The sequence below is a fragment of the Ovis canadensis genome, chromosome 4 (assembly GCF_042477335.2).
Source record: "Ovis canadensis isolate MfBH-ARS-UI-01 breed Bighorn chromosome 4, ARS-UI_OviCan_v2, whole genome shotgun sequence".
NCBI classification, from domain to species: Eukaryota; Metazoa; Chordata; class Mammalia; order Artiodactyla; family Bovidae; genus Ovis; species Ovis canadensis.
This window is the reverse complement of record NC_091248.1, coordinates 74,801,818-74,819,286: the sequence shown is the minus strand read 5'-3', so window position 1 is coordinate 74,819,286 and position 17,469 is coordinate 74,801,818. Positions and strand designations below refer to the sequence as shown.

At 41.2% G+C, this 17,469-nt stretch overlaps 1 protein-coding gene across 3 annotated transcripts in view; it reads right to left on the bottom strand.

Annotated features, from left to right (window-relative positions):
• ELMO1 (engulfment and cell motility 1) overlaps positions 1–17,469 on the bottom strand; it is a 583,367-nt gene that overhangs the window by 548,126 nt on the left and 17,772 nt on the right. Inside the window, exon 1 of one of the 3 annotated variants that reach the window (XM_069588030.1) lies at positions 3,636–3,695. The exons of the other annotated variants lie outside the window; for them this stretch is intronic. The gene's annotated coding sequence lies outside the window, so the exon portion shown is untranslated. Of the gene's footprint in view, positions 1–3,635; positions 3,696–17,469 lie in introns of those variants that run through there. 3 annotated transcript variants of the gene reach the window in all.

Here is a 17,469-nt window from a genome sequence, read left to right as displayed (position 1 = left end):
CAAACTGTTCTGCTGGAGAAGACTCTTGAAAGTCTCTTGGACAGTAAGGAGATCAAACCAGTCATCCTAAAGGAAATCAACCCTGAATACTCACTGGAAGGACTGATGCTGAAGCTGAAGCTCCAATACTGATGCGAAGAGCCAGAAAAGACCCTGATGCTGGGAAAGATTGAGGGCAAAAGAAGAAGCGGGTGGCAGAAGATTAGATAGTTAGATAGCATCACCAACTCATTGGACGTGGACTTAAGTAAACTCTGGAAGACAGCGAAGGACAGGGAAGCCTGGCATGCTGCAGTCCACAGGGTTGCACACACTGAGACACGACTGAGCAACTCAACAACAACACACCAATCAAAACAGTCCAGGCTAGCCAACTAAGACGAGTAAACACAGCGGCAGAGAAAACTAAAGGAAAACCACTGTGAGGCAACTATTGTTTTTGCTCCCGGCTTTTTTCAATAACAGCAGTGGTTTCAATACTATGTGTGCACATTCTTTGACACTCTTCTCTTAAAAAAAAAAAGACTCCTAGTTCTCCTCCCCTTAGAATGGCCTTTTCTAAAACGGAGTGTTTGCGATTTCCAAGGCTAGATCATAAAAAGATATAGCTGCCACTTGACTGTCTCTATCCCAAAAGTTCACCCTGGGAGAAGTCAGCTGTCATGTTAAGAGCACAGGAACCAACCGACCAAGCATGTGAATGAACCACCTTGGAGCCAACCTTCCAGCTCCCGTCGGGCCTTCAGGTGATTGCAGACCCTGTTAACATGTCTCTATGACCTCAGGCCAGACCCTCAACCAGAACCCCTCAAGTTGCTCCTGGATTCCTGGCCCACAGAAACCATAGAAGAGAGTAAAGACTGTTGGTTTAGCCACTAAGTTTTGGGCTACTTTGTTATACAGGAATAAATAACTAGTATAAGAATCTTTTTTTTTTTTTTTAACCGCTTCACAGCATTTAGACTCTAACCAAACTACATCACCCTTTTCCCAGCTCTTCCATTCTCTAAAGTCCCCACTTTTTCCCCTTCCCCCACCCACAAAGGACTCATCTCCCCAGGAATCTTTCCCTCCTCTTAGCCCCTGAGACTTTTTTCCTGTGCCTCCCTCCACATTTGACCCTCAGTATTAGCTATTTGTGTGCCTGTCTCATTTCCCTGACCAAGCTGAAAGAACAGGAAGGCTATACTTCTAAGAAAAGTCTCTCAATCAACTTAGACTCAACAGAGTAACTTGCACAGAGCAGCCACTTGGTCCCTTTACTAAAGAAAAAAATACCAGTTGGTACAACATGGTAAAAAAGGGCAACCACCAAATGAATTAGGTCATCTGAAGGTACTTCTCACTTCTCAGAAGAAATCCCCAGGGCCAAAAGCGAGTGTCCGTGTGACACGCAAACTTACAGCCCTTAGTTCTCTTTTTCTTGCTGCCTAAAACCCCAGCCTGCCATTCAGTGAAACATCCTTCAGCATTATTATATACTGTATCGATACATACAAGGTGAAGAAGAAAGGAGATTAATATACTATTAATTTAAATTAGAGGTACCCAAGTCACTGGCCATGGTGGACATTTGTTGGCTGCCTCTCAAACATCCATGCTCCCATTCACTCTTCTAAAAAATCAGATGTTTGTCCTGCCATTCTTGTGTGATCACTTTGCTCATTAACTAGAGGAATTTGTCCCTTGCCCAACTCCAAAGTTCAACTCTGGCAGAGAAAGAAAAATGCCCAGCTCCAAAGTTCAACTCTGGCAGACAGAGAAAAACAAAAAGAAACCAAACCCTAAATGACCTACAGAGTGGCTGAATCAAGCTATTAATTAATTCTACATCTTCCTATACCTCTAACCTTTTCATTTACCTACACTTTTACTGTTTAAGCTACTTTGCACAGGGTTTTCTATTACTCACAATCAAAGCCATCCTAACTGCTAGAGTGGAAAAATCTAATAAAACACGTCATAGGTGAATTATGACAAAATCTTATCTGCCAGAATAAATGATCAGATAATTGTCAGGGACATTCCAAAAACATTTAATACTCCTTTTTTTAACCTTCTTGGAGACTGAAATGTACATAGCATACATATAATAAAGAAGGCCTAGAAAATTTTCTGAAATGAAAAAAAAAAAAACTTGTTAAACCAGTTACCTAAGTTGATTTAACTTTTCTATTGTTTATTACATAAAACCAAGCAACACCCTATCTTCTGAAATACATACTTTGGGCCACAGTTTTTATCTTGATAACAACTGAGTCAATCTCAAGGATATCTATGTATGAAGCCTGTGAATTTCTTAATTGCACGCTAATGTATCTTGCAACCCAGAGCCCTACTGGGGTACTTCCCATGTTTCCAGTTACTGACTGTACAAATTAGCATGATATCAACTTGAACAAAACAAATTAAGCAAAGTGAATTAAACCACTGGCCTGAAATGCATATTACATGGAAATGCTGAGGTCTTCTGATTCACCAGAAAGTTCTAGATTTCATCTGTAGTTCTCTCCTCAACTGCAAAGATTTGCTTGTATCTGCAGTATCAAGGGTATATGGTGAAGGAGCGAGGGATCCTAAGCCAGAATACCTATGTTCAAACCCTGACTTCATCACTTACAAAAATGTAGCCTTGGCAAGTTTGTTTCTCCAGGGCTCAGATCCCCACTACAAAATGTGAATTCTAACAGACATTACTCAAAAATCTAGTAAAGACATAAAAATTAAATAATAATAATCTAAAGCAGCACTGCCTGGCATAAAACAAGTGTGCAATAATGTTCACTGCTGAAGTTATAGTAATTAATACTGAAAAGGAAAGTAATTAATATGCAAAAAGGTTTATCTTCCTAAAGATACATCAGAACTTCAAGGAAAAAGTAACATGAATTAGAGTAATAATAACTCTCAATATGAAGTAAAAGGATCTCACTTAAAGTTGAATGTTAATCCTTAATTATTCACTTTGAGAAGAAAAAAGAAGGGAGTACATTAAAAATAAATAGCACCTCAACAACTCATAAACCAGATAGCAACAGCACATCTTCAACACATCCTAGAACAAAATTCCCAGAACAGCAACAGACCCACATGAAATTAAGTTCAAAGTATGTTCCATAATGAAACTACCACCTTTCTAATAACCAGCATTTCAGCTGATCAGCACCACTAAATGAGCATGTAAATTCAAGCCTGTATTTTCAGACTTGCAACTGACTTGTACCAGAAATAAGTGAACTAACTATAGATAATTCCTTTATTGGACTTCAATCTAAAGCTAAGCTTTATTTAGGGCTTCAGCGTGTAGAATCTATTTCCTAAATCAGATGTGCTGCCAACTATAAAACTGACGACACCAACCTCACAAAGATGAATCAGGGAGAAAAATAGCAATTTGACTTGCAGTCAACTCTTAGGTGGTACCCTGCTGAACAATATAATAGATATATGTGTCCTCCAAAGATAGGGACGGTGGTTTAGAATCTTGAGAATCCCGTTTCTATTGAATAATTAAGTCAGCAGAATGTGGTTCAAGTTTCACCCCAGGACTATGTTACTTGCAAACCTCATGTTACCCCAAGAATGACCCGAGGCCACCTTGCACAGGGCCCAGCCAGGCATGCTGCAGCACTCACACAGACCACACTGCACCCCAGAGCTGAGTGGACACAAGCCAGGTGTCTTACAGGACCACCCTGAAAGGATAGACACATTTGCTCAGTCCAGCTAATGGCCTAGAGTTTCTTGAACTTGCCCAACAAGGTTATTTTGCATTCCCTTTAAAGAGCAACAGAGGAGATTTCCATCAAGCAAATACTTGAGCAGAAGTAGAGGTGACAACTGCCCTGGAATCAAAATTGGTCTGCAGATGAGTCCTGAGGGCCACAGCATCGGAAGAGTTAACTTCTGATTTCCCATAGTGTTACTCGGTGCGGGGCTCATTCACTTCCTCAATTTCTCCATGAGATAGCTTGTGAAATCCTGGACTGGAAATGACTGGCCATAAAAGCTCACCCCTACTGAGCACCTTCTATAAGCCAGATACTATCCAACTAGCCTTTTCTCATTTAATTCTCACAGCAACCCTCTAAGAAAGGCTATTATTATCTCCACTTTACAGCCACCAAAACTGAGACCCAAAGCAGTCTGGCTGGTGGTCACACCCCTTAAGTGGGCATCCAGGACTGGATCATAGCAGGTAGTTATGGGTTGAATTGTGTCTCCCCAAAAGCTATATTCCTAAGCTTCCATATTCATGAATGTGACCTGACTTGGAAACAGGGTCTTTGCATATATAATCAAAGTTAAGATGTGATCCTTAGGGTGAACTCTAATCCAATATGACTGGCATCCTTTCAAGAAGAAGAAAACGTCATGCCAAGACACACACACACACACAAAGAAGACAGCCATGGGGAGATGGAGGTAGAGACTGGAGTCACACTGCACAAGCCAAGAAATGCCTGAAGCTACTCAAAGCTGGAAAAGCCAAGGAAGGAGCCTCCCCTAAGACTGGGTCCCAGGGAGCAAGACCCCTGACTTCTTGATTCGGCACTCTTAGCATCCAGAACTGTGAGAGAACAAATGTCTGCTGTTTTAAGTCACCCAGTTGCAATTTGTTAGGGCCCGGCCCAGGAATTGAACCCTGAAGTCTGGACTCTCACTGACCACTCTTTCCCCACCCACATTTCCACTTAACCTGACCTGTCTGTTAAAGAAGAGACACGAAAACTGCCATTCCACGATACTTTCCCAGATTTGAGGCTGTTACAGATAGCAAGTGCAACATCTTTTGAACTGTCTTGAATAGTATGTTTACTCAAAATTGAAATAGGAGTATCCTACCCCACTCCCCAACTTCCAGCCCATCCAGCAGCCTGCAGTTCTGCTGTCTTGTAATGGGTTAACAATTTAAAAACAGGTTATCTTTTCAAAGCAAAGTATCTGGTGACCTGGCCCAGATCATTGCAATGAGGTACGATTGGAATCTCTCCCATGGGAGAGTCCATAACCTGGAAGTGGATCTGCCCAGACCCCAGGGGTGAGCAAGGCTGAGAGCAAGGACAGAGGCAGCTGAGGTAGCTGGGAGTGCACGGCCCCAGTGGAACTCGGTACCTGCTGAATATCAAGGCCAAGGATGCCTTAGAGTCAGCTCAAGTAGCCGCATCAGCTGCTGCAGGTCAGACTGGGAACAAGAAACATAAAGCAAAGCCAGGTATGGAGAGGGCCAGTTAAAGATACACAGGATTCCCAGGTACAGGCAGGTGGTCAGAATCAGGGAAGTTTTCACCCGACAGGGTGAAGTCAGTCACCAACACGGTGCAGACTTCAGCTTCCGCAGTTGGAAGGCCAGAGAGGCAGGAAGGTGAGACTGGTATGGGTCCAGGGCCCAGCTCTCATTAGGTTCTCCCAGCAAGGATTCGGGCACTTGGAACAAAGCAGAAGCCAGGTACAAAACACCAGTCAGCCAGGAGAGAGAGACGAGCAGCCAGGGTGACCTGATCAGGACGTGTTGGTACCTGGTCCTAGAGACCCCTTCAGCAGTCCACCCACCAGCTTCAAAGGCTGGGCCTGCAAGGGAGGGAACGGTGGGGAACACAGAGCAGAAAGCAGGCAGGCTCTGATCGGAAGTGAACTTGTCACCTCCTAGAAATGCAGAAAGTGTTTTTGGGGAGAATGAGGCTAAGGTTCAAGCTCTACTCTAAAACTTTCCATGAAGAAATAATCCAGGCTTCCCTGGTGGTCCACCGATTAAGAATTTGCCTTGCAATGCAGGGGACATAGGTTTGATCCCTGGTCCCGAAAGACTCCCACATGCCATGAAACAGCTAGGCCCCTATGCCACAACTGCTGAAGGCTGCATGCCCTAGAGCTCATGTTCCGCAACAAGATAAGCCACCGCAATGAGAAGCCTGAGCAACACAGCGAAGAGTAGCCCCTGCTTGCTGCAACTAGAGAAAGACTGTGCACAGCAACGAAGACCCAGCACAAACACAAATTCGGTTCAGTTCAGTTCAGTCGCTGAGTCGTGTCCCACTCTCTGCAATCCCATGGACTGGAGCACGCCAGGCCTCCCTGTCCATCACCAACTTCCGGAGTTTACTCAAACTTCTGTCCATTGAGTCGGTGATGCCATCCAACCATCTCATCTTCTGTCGTCCCTTTCTCCTCCTGCCTTCAATCTTTCTCAGCATCAGGGTCTTTTCCAATGAGTCAGTTCTTTGCATCAGGTGGCCAAAGTATTGGAGTTTCAGCTTCAGCATCAGTCCTTCCAATGAATATTCAGGACTGATTTCCTTTAGGATGGACTGGTTAGATCTCCTTCCAGCCCAAGGGACTCTCAAGAGTCTTCTCCAACACCACAGTTCAAAAGCATCAATTCTTCGGTGCTCAGCTTTCTTTATAGCCCAATTTTCACATCTATACATGACTACTGGAAAAACTATAGCTTTGACTAGACAGAGCTTTGTTGGCAAAGTAATGTCTCTGCTTTTTAATATGCTGTCTAGATTGGTCATAACTTTCTTCCAAGGAGCAAGTGTCTTTTAATTTCATGGCTGCAGTCACCATTTGCAGTGATTTTGGAGCCCTCCAAAATAAAGTCTGTCTCTGTTTCCACTGTTTCCCCATCTATTTGCCATAAAGTGATGGGACCAGATGCCATGATGTTAGTTTTATGAATGTTGAGTTTTAAACTAACCTTTTCACTCTCCTTTTTCACTTTCATCCAGAGCTGTGAATAGAAGAGAAGCAAAGACAAATGAGAAAAGGAAAGATATACCCAATTGAATGCAAGGAGAGATAAGAATGCCTTCTTCAGTGATCAATGCAAAGAAATAGAGGAAAACAATAGAATGGGAAAGACTAGAGATCTCTTCAAGAAAATTAGAGATACCAAGGGAACATTTCATGCAAAGATGGGCAAAATAAAGGACAGAAATGGTATGGACTTAACAGAAACAGAAGATATTAAGAAGAGGTGGCAAGAATACACAGAAGAACTATACAAAAAAGATCTTCACGACCCAGATAATCAGAATGGTGTGATCACTCACCTAGAGCCAGACATCCTGGAATGTGAAGTCAAGTGGGCCTTAGAAAGCATCACTAGGAACAAAGCTAGTAGAGGTTATGGAATTCCAGTTGAGCTATTTCAAATCCTAAAAGATGATGCTGTAAAAGTGCTGCACTCAACATGCCAGCAAATTTGGAAAACTCAGCAGTGGTTACAGGACTGGAAAAGGTCAGTTTTCATTCCAATCTCAAAGAAAGGCAATGTCAAAGAATGCTCAAACTACCACATAAGTGCACTTATCTCACAAGCTAGTAAAGTAATGCTCAATATTCTCCAAGCCAGGCTTCAACAGTACATGAACTGTGAATTTCCCAATGTTCAAGCTGGATTTAGAAAAGGCAGAGGAACCAGAGATCAAATTGCCAACATCTGCTAGATCATAGAAAAGGCAAGAGAGTTCCCAAAAAACATCTACTTCTGCTTTATTGATTATGACAAAGCTTGTGACTGTGTGGACCACAACAAACTCTGGAAAATTCGTAAAGAGATGGGAATACCAGATCACCTTACCTGCCTCCTAAGAAATCTGTATGCAGGTCAAGAAGCAACAGTTAGAACTGAACATGAAACAACAGAATGGTTCCAAATCGGGAAAGAAGTTATGTCGAGGCTGTATATTGTCACCCTGCTTATTTAACTTATATGCAGAGTACATCATGAGACAGCTGGACTGGATAAAGCACAAGCTGGAATCAAGATAGTCAGGAGAAATATCAATAACCTCAAATATGCAGATGACACCACCCTTATGGCAGAAAGCAAAGAAGAACTAAAGAGCCTCTTGATAAAAGACAAAAATTAAAATAAATTAACTTTTTAAAAAATAATTCAAACTGATAACTGTTAAAATACTTGTGATTGAAATTTTAAATAGAAAACTACATAAATTGAGAAGACAGTAGTCTTTGTTCCTTTTTTTCAGTGCTTGGCAAACAGCAAAAGTAATTAAAAGGACATGAGGCAGGGATGGAGATTTCTGTGATGATGCTATCTGGAAATTTCACCCAATTGAAAGTTTTTCGTGGTTGGATGGGTTTGTTTTGTTTGATCTTTTTTCCACTAAAAACATGTTTTTTCCTTTGTTGTTCTGTAAAGAGTTGTGGTGAAAATTACGTGTGATAGTTCTTTGGAAACAATAAAATTTTAGGATAACTGAAGACTGCAATACTGCCATTTATAAGGCAGGATCAGCAATATCATTATTTAAATAAATACATACAATTTTCCAGGTGCAGAAACTATAGCTGAACATAAAGTTTGATCTTTGTCTATCACCCAGAGATGACCAATACTAAGGTTTTCCTAATTTCAGCACTTTTTTATTTGTTCATTATTTACAGAATTCAGATCATACTGTTTCATATCATTTTATTTTCACTTATATGAGCATTTACTTGCACAAAAAAATTTATGATTATTTCTAATTACTGTAATCGTCCTTTGTATGGAGACATAATTCAAGCATTTACCTGTTATTGGACAATTAGAAAGCTTTCATTTTTACACATATGACAAGGCAGATTGAACATCTCCAAACATAAATCTTTGCCTAGTGTGATAATAATTTTAAAAAGACAATATGGTTTAAGCTTTTATTAAGTTCTAGGTATTAGGCTCAGTGCTTTCAATGCATTAGCCCAACGAATCTGGATACCAGCTCTGAGTTATGTGCTCTGCTATGTCAGTTGCATCAATCTGTGGTGAGGGGAGGCAGACATTTTAGTTTGGAAAAGCTAAAGAATTTGGAGCAAACAGTGGCTGGGATTCAAACAGCCTGGATCTCTGTCTAGACCCATACCCTCAGCCCCTTGCAGGCACACAAAAGCAAAGGCCACTGAGTTATAGCAGGAGACAAGTCACAGGCTCTCCGCACAAATAGCTGAGAAGCTCCCTAGAAAGACTGGAGCAATTCTCACCCTGCAGGGCAGCATGAGATAGCTGGCCTGCCACCCCCTCACCAGCACTAACGGCTCCTTGGAGGCCCCAGGCAAGTTGGGGAAAACACATTTTATATGCAGACATCTAAGAGAGTAACAGAAGCTAGCACAGGGCCTCTCATCCTCTTTCTACTGCGTCCTTTCCATCCTCTTTCTATTAATAAATAAATAAATGTTTGCTTGTGCACCTAATTTTGTGTAAGTTTCCAACATGATCCCCAAACTTGCGTAAATTCCAGGCCTCACAAAATTTGAATCCACAACTGTCTAGGAAGAACATTAAGAGTTGTAGTAGAGATGATGCTATATGTTCAATCACATCAATTGCATTTTCCACAGGCATATGGCAAAAATGTATTTCCCAGCCTCCTCTGCATTTGGCCACATCTGTGCTGAGTCTTGCTTGGCTAAAGGAAGCCAGAAGATGGGGAGTATGTTGGGTAGATATTGATGCCTAGGCTGACCTCATTGGACTTTACGGTGATCAAAAATTACATTCTTATTGTGGTGCTATTGATAGTTGGGGGTCATTGTAACGGCATTCAGGGTTAACCAAGGGAACAAAGCAAAAGGCTGCAAAGACTTTGCCACACCTTTGATGGCTCTCCTTGCATGCCTATGTCACAATTATCTTGCTAACTTGGCATCTTTCCCTCTTATTTCTAAGCAAGCAAGTAAAGCAGATTTGCCCCAAGAACGCACGCTTGTATCTGACAGCCTTAGATTTCACTGCTAGGAACTCCTCTGCCACGTGGTATGCAAAAGCAAAGCCCAGAGCCATAAGCCACGTCTTCCTTTTAAAAACACACTCTGTGCAGCAGAGGCTCAACTCTTAACGAGGAGACAGAGTGAGGGGCAGTTACACATTTTCCACCAAACACTTTGGAATCCTGAGTTTTCTGCAAAGGAGCACAGATGTTCATATCTGTGACAACAGCCAGAAGCTTCTTGCCAACACATCAGCCCATTTCAAGAGAAAAACAGGCACAAATACCAAATATATGCCAAGTTCTCTCTAAACAGCAATTTCCCCCTATTTCCTTATTTTAGCCAACTTGACTCTTTCTACCTTGCCCACCACATAGTTTCTGATTTCTTGGTGCATGTTTATTTTGTGAATATCAGCCAAGAGGGTTCAAGATGGCTTGCATCCTTCAGAAATCTACCCTCTTCTATATCCAGCAACTTCCGCAAGCACCTTATCAAGATACATGCTGCAGTCCCTCTGGGTCACAGTGTTGTTTCCCCAGAAGTCAAAAATCTTTCCCTAGGAGAACAGTCCTCCAGATTTCAAAGCTGAGCAAAACAGGCTGGAAACTCTCTACTATAATCACAACATCTAAACTTCAGGTCGTCCTGAAATTATCATCTCAATTTAACCCCAGCTTCTTCGGGGTTGACTATGCAGCACATGGATGAAGCTGCAAAGGGAAAGGATGGAAAATGAAAGGTTTTATCAAAATAAGAAGGTGCAATGGATTTTTTCTGAATGCTCTTTCTGCTGGCAAAGAGAAAAGAGCTATGCCTCATAACAGCAGAAGAAGAGGACGTGCGAGAAGGGTTAACCACTTTCATTGGTCAAAATTAGCCCTTGCTCTTGAGGCTTACAAATGCACTGGGATTTAAACTCAAGGAGCTAAAGCCACAAAGGATGGCCAGTGGTGTTTCTGCCCTGTGTAGGGCCAGGGAGCCAACCTATGCTCCCAAAACACAGACAAGAGGTACCTCTGTCCCCATACACAAGTCGACCTTTAAAGATTACAGCTCATAAATCCAATTGCTTTGTGCAACTGAGATATTTGTGGCCTAGTCTGACTGGTTAGCTCTGATGGTTAGACCATCTGGCTAATAACATTACAGTCAGTCCCAGCATAAGAAAATTAGCTTTCTTTTGTTTCAACACCACAGATTCATCTCTTTCCCAACTTGAAACAATTTTACAAAGCCAGCAAATAAAATTTATTGATTACCAATTATATACATAGCATCCAGAGAAATAAATTCAATAAAAAGAGGAATTTGCATTATTTATCAGTCTTTTTCAGCCCTGAAAGTCTTCTTTCTGTGAGTTTAGACAAAGAATTTACATCTCTCTGGCCAAGAGGCTGAATGTTATTGGCTTAATTCATCAGACTTCCCCCCATCCAAATCTGTGCTTCCTTTTGGCCTAAGGGACGTGGTACAAGTCCCAACACATCAACAGCATTAGAAGAGAGAAGCTCATGTGGTTTTCCTGCCTCTTTCAGACGATTCAGCTGTTGGCAGGAATATACACTTTCAGGGAATTTTGTTTAGTCATGAAGCAATTGGCTTTCATAATTTTAAATGTTTTGGTGGATTTTTAACTGCTTAAACAGGTGTACAAATAGTCAGATGAAGCAGGCAACACCTGCCTTGCTATTTAGGAAGAGGGTTTTAGAATTAGTTAACTGATTGTAAGAACTCCAAAATGTGTTTCAGTAATGATGCACTAGAAGATTTCTTTGGAAATAAACAAAATCAGACAAGCATGATGCCACACTCAGTTAAATCACAGGGTCCACAGCACCTCAGCAGGGCATTTCACAGCTCCCTTCCAGGTGTGGTGGGCATCACTTAGATACTTTCCTATTTATAGTTCCTAATAAAAGCTACCATTTACTGGGCACTCCTTGTGCCAGGCCTCTTAAGCACTACCTAGCATCCTCCAGAAGTCTGTATTCTCGTCTAAATCTTATAGCTGAAGAAACTGAGATTCGAAAATACAGCATAATTTGCTTAAATTTCCGTATCTAGTAAATGGAGAAGGTGGGGTTCAGGTCTGGCTCTTTCAAGCTCCAAGTACCATTTTGACCTTTACCAATGTCTTCCATATTACAGCTTATTTCCTAAAACTATGGAAGGGAAACATGTCCACCATTTCCCTTCTAGTCATTTTCTATGTAGTCAGGCATTCCTCTCACAGCCCACGGCAAATTCCTATAGACACGATTAATCCTGTATCTCCATACTTAACCTCTTACCGCTTTGCTTTCATTTCTGAGACTAAATAAAACTTGCAGCTTTCCATTTTATACAACTTCTCAAACATCTATCCCAGTTATTAATCTTTTTAAGTTTTTTTGGTTTGTTTGTTTTTAACCTCTTTTGCCTAGAATTAAATGTCTGATTTTGCTCTGATCCATAAAGACACATAGGATGAAATAAATAATTCCTTCTCAGGGAAATACCCTCTTGGGGAGACCCAGATTCTCAGGAGGAATGGAGAAATGAGCTTGACAGACAGTGTCAGATTTATTTCCTTTTCTCTTCTTTTAAGCTGTAAGTGCCCTCTGTCAGAGAGATGGCATTTCTAACCACTAAACTATCCCTATATAAAACTGAGGATACCCTTCTCCTAAATTAAATGATCTGCTTGAGATAAAGTGTTCTCTCCTGAAGGCCATGCTGGTAGACCTCATGAGTGAGGGCTGGTTAGAAGCAGAGTCCCCTGCGGAATGCAGAGCAAGGGCTAGCATGATATTCCCCCACTTCCCAGGATAAGAAAGCAAACTGTAAAAGATCCATGAGCATACCAGCATTAGATCATCATTTCCTCCACAGCAGAATGATCTTCCTCAGTTACAAATCCCTTTTCCAGTGGCAAAGCCATTGGCTTTGTTGACCTTTGTCTTCCATCTGAGCAGCTCAGAACCATTAGCCCAGCAGACTCATCGATCTTTGTACTGTACCAACATCAGCCATTTTTTGTATACTTGAAACATATAATTCACAGAAGATTTGTATCCTTCCATGAGTCCTTTTCAGTATCCATGAGCAGAGATTTATAAGGCCACAGTGTGCTATATAGTTCAGAAAATCACCAGATGGACACACTACCAGTACCCACAGGTAGTTCTTCCAAACTGAAGCCATGAAGGGCTCGCCATCTGATACGATTCTGTGTCCATCTCTATTATAACTGCACAAACTATATCTTCCTCAGGAATCCATTGATATTAGCAATTTGCGTAGAACCTTAGAGAATCTGGCACTGTAGCACATGGCCCAAAGCCCAGGAATCAAAAAACAGATGTGATATGAAACTCTAGCCAATGAAACAATTTAGCAATGCCGAGAAACCTATAGAGATGATTTTCCAATGTGACTTCTTTCATAAATAATCTGTCTTCTAATGACTATCTAAGGTCAATGGTTTCAGAACTGGACTTCTTAGCAAGGAGGACAAACAGACTTACTTCAAGTTCTGGAACAGTTTACTTTTAACATCCCAAAGAGCAACACATAGCCCAAATAATAGCAATAGCAGTTATATACATTGGATGTACACCCACTGAATAAATTAACAAATGATACAAACTCTGCCAGCAACTAGTTTTGACTTTGGTCAAATCATCATGGACCTTAGATTTCTCATGTTTAAAATGAGTTACAAGGATTAAGTGAGGTGCCAAATGGGTGCTCCACAGAAAATTGGTTCTACAAAATGTGATAGGTGTTATCTAAGAAAGAGGGAAACTGTGGTTAATTGATTTTGAAAACTGTCATGTTACAGAAGAAAACAGACTTCTGACTGTAGGTTTCTGAGCATTTAACATGCTCATACATAAAAATAATATCCTCAACTAATTTTTATGAGAGCCACCCACTCCAACAAAGCTATAAAACCCTTAAGTCACAAGAGTCTCCAGGCAAGTCTCTGGATGCCCAGTGCCTCACAGTTCAGCACACTTTTAAGCTCCCAGCAAACATCTGCTCCACAGGCCTTCAAATCTCCTAATCAAAGGACCCTTCTTCAAGGTCATCTTTGATATTAATTATTCTCAGTGACCTAAGATCAGATAATGTGCAGTCCATCTTTCCCTTCAGTTCTGCCTCCTTCTGGCTCTATGACCTTGGGCAAGCTATTCACCCTCTCTAAATGTTGAGTTTCTTACCTATAAAATAAGAATATTAATAGTAGTTACTCAAAGGACTGTAGTGAGAACTAAGAGAGATAATGTATATAAATCACTTTGTATCACATATAGTAAATGCTCCATAAAGGTTATCTGTCCTTGTTGTTATTATTATTAATATTATTCACTAGTGTAACACATTGTTGGGATTCCTGTCTCAACGTCACCACTAAGCAGCCTTTGGTGAGTTGGTTTGTATATAGCCTCATCTGTGGCAAAAGGCAGGCTTTGGATTACATGAGCATTTCCCATACTCTAGCTCTTCAAAGCTCTTATTTCACCTTAGTCTCACCCTATGCAAGAAAGTCTGTGAAGTCATAGGTTTGATGTGCTTTTATACTTTTTCCAATATGCATTAAAATGAACAATTATTTAAATACCTTTTAAAAGCCAGCATTAATACCTAATTCATCTTCAACATCTTTCCACCAAGTAACTGGAAAGCAGTAACGTAGGATCTCTAAGATCATTTCAATAGAAGATACTGTATCATCTCTGCTGAAAAACTACAAACAGAATTTTGGAAAAGCTAACCTGACCCTCTCAAGTATCATGGTTCCAACCATCAAAGGGGTCCTTTTAAGAAACTAGATTCAAATCATTTAACAGCTGGAAATCCAAGATGGCAAGGGGCACAGAGTTGCCTGTGACTTTTCAAAGCAAAAATGGCATTTAAGATCCTCTCCCAAGTTCAGATATACGTTCTTTTTCTGTCAAGCATATTAACGTGTGTACTTATTTGGAACAAAATGGTTTGCCAAAATGGACAACTATTCTCTAGTTCAATTCACAATAGAAGAAAAGATATCTCTAGGATGTGCTTCATTAGCTGAGAGGTGGAGAGATGCTTTTAAGATATGTTTGGGCTAAGACATTCTCAAATTCCAAAACTGAAACTCGCAAAAAGCACATAACAGGCAGAACAATGCCCAGGCAGGAACGGAGCACCTTTCCCACCCACCCACCCCACCCTCAGGAAAAGCGCATGATGAACAGCTCTTAACATTCAGATGAAATAACCCCCAGTCACCTCACCCCAGGTTGGCAGCAACCATTGTTGAAAATGTGTCACAGCTCACTCCAATGTAATGTCACCCTCCTTCAAATGTCAGCAAAAGAAAAGCCACTAGGAGATGGAGAAAGACATAAACAGTACTGTAGACTGGTCCTTAAGAGAAAGACCAAGGATACTATTTTGTAAACATTTAATGGACTCCAATTCAGCCCTTTCATGAGCAGAAACAAGTCTAAGTGGTAGTCTATAATATCTTTGCTGTAATATCTTTACTTTTAACTGCAATCATTCTAAAGCTCTTTTAATAGCTGTCACCTATTCATTTCCAGGCTCTGGCAAATTATAGTTAGAGGAGACAGCTGCTGACAGCTTCCCTTTTTCTGTGAATGGCACGCTCTCTTTCTTGCAAGGCCATGGTCCTCCTCCATGGCACATCTACCAGGAACACAAAAGTCCTGCTTAAAAAAGACAATAAAGACAACAGTGCCCAGGTCTGCCAATTCAGAGACCCTGGTTACTCCACCTCTATCTCACAAGACCAAGGCCTCTCCCTCTCCCATGCAAAAAGGAGGAGAAAAATCAGTTTTCCCCATATATACTCCAAAGGCATTTTAGCAACATAGAGGATGAATGTTTGGGAAGGGGATGGTCTGTGTGTGTGTATGTTTTGGAGGAGGATGGGGACAGTGATTCCACTTGAAAGGAATCAAACTTCCAAGCATTACTTTACTAATATCATAAACTTTACTAATATCATAAACTTCATCCTCTCAGGACACACATCCCAGGAAAAAGAGAACTGGGTCAAAGGCACACAGCAGTCCATAAAAAAATAAAATATTTTGAAGCTAAAATAGTACTTAATAAAAAAAAAAAGAGTGATCACTTTTGGCACCTGGAAAGTGGTACAGCCTGTCCCCAAATATTAAAATTGTATGAATACAAAAATAACTCTTCAGAGGAGCATTCAGAACTCAGGCTAATGAATCCAGTTATATTGCTCCTTAACTGCCTTGATTAAATGGAACATTCGACTTTGAACAGGGATGGGGCAGAACCAGTGAAGAGAGTATATGCTTAGAGTCCTGTCACATCTGTGTCACAGGGACGACAATCAGGAACCAGAACCTTACAGTGACATTTCTTTCTTTAACACTGGTTCTTAAGTCAACATGTAGCCTAAAAATCAAAACAATCCAGGGAGAAGGCACATAGGAGAGATCCCTAGGAAATATTTTTCAGTCTTTATGTTTTCAAAAATTCAAAGACTCAACAGATGAAAGTACAGCAATACACAAATTAATAGCTGCTCAGAAGATGAGCTTTTGACTTTTTAATTCATCTTCTGTCCTTAACACCAAAGCAGAAGTAAAACATACAACATACAGTGCTTACGTACCTCTATGGCCAAGTGTCACCTTTTTCCCGGGGCTTTCTTTATCCTCCTGCGAATGTGTTTAAATTTAAGATGCAGTCTTGGCAGTATGTGTAGCTCAGTGATGCAAATAGTGTGGGATGGCGCCACCCAGAACTCTGTGAGTAGGAGGGCAACCAGGAAATCAACTTTCCTTTTCTCAGTGTGACTCTATTCCATCCAGAGGAGGGTTTGGGCACACATATTGTCAGCTGTCTTTTTCAATTGGGGAAGGGAGGAGGCCTAGGGAGGGAATGTCAAGTCATATATTGAAAGGGCTTGTATTAGCAAAACACCTGAATTTAAACCATCAGTAATTTCCAACTTGTCTTCCCCCTACCTCACTTCTCTCGGTGATCCTACATCCATCCTGGGGGGTCTCAAGGCTACACGATGGAATCCCGTTATACTTCTATAACAGTCAGATATTTAAAAAGGAGGCATCAGCTCAATGGGCCATGGCAAATATGTTGGAGTGATTTATTTGAAACATCTCTTAAATCTTTTCCAGAAGTGCTAACAGGATGAGAGAAGGGCTAATCTTCAGTTTCACTACCCTCTTATCTTGCTATCTTGAAAAATGCCCCTTTGGGCACATTCTACCTGCCAGGCAATGGGCAGGGCACAGAGGATGCGAAGATAAATATGGAACCTTCATTATATTCAGGAGCCTCCAGGCCAGTAGGGAGACAGAAAAGTAAATAAGTGCAAATTGATAAATTTTATCATTCTTTTTTTTGCACAAGGCATGAATTAATTCTCTATGGTGGGCCAATCAGTCAGAGGTCAGAAGGCTTTCTGAAGGAGACGTTTAAGAGGGCAAAGGTTGTAAAGGACGAGGAATGGAGCAATAGCGAAGAAGAGGCATCAGAAGTCATCCAGGGATTCCCCAAGGGGGCTCCACATCACAGTTAACTAGGGCAGGAACTCTTTGTTTAAGTACAGATTTCCGAACCCACCTAGAATCCAAATTTCTTGTGTTGAGGACCCAGATTCCAAGTTTTTGTAACTGCTGAGATGATTGTAAAGCAGCTGACTGATTCACAGATCTTTGATTGGGATCCATCAGTTACATCTAGCTCCCTTCCTCC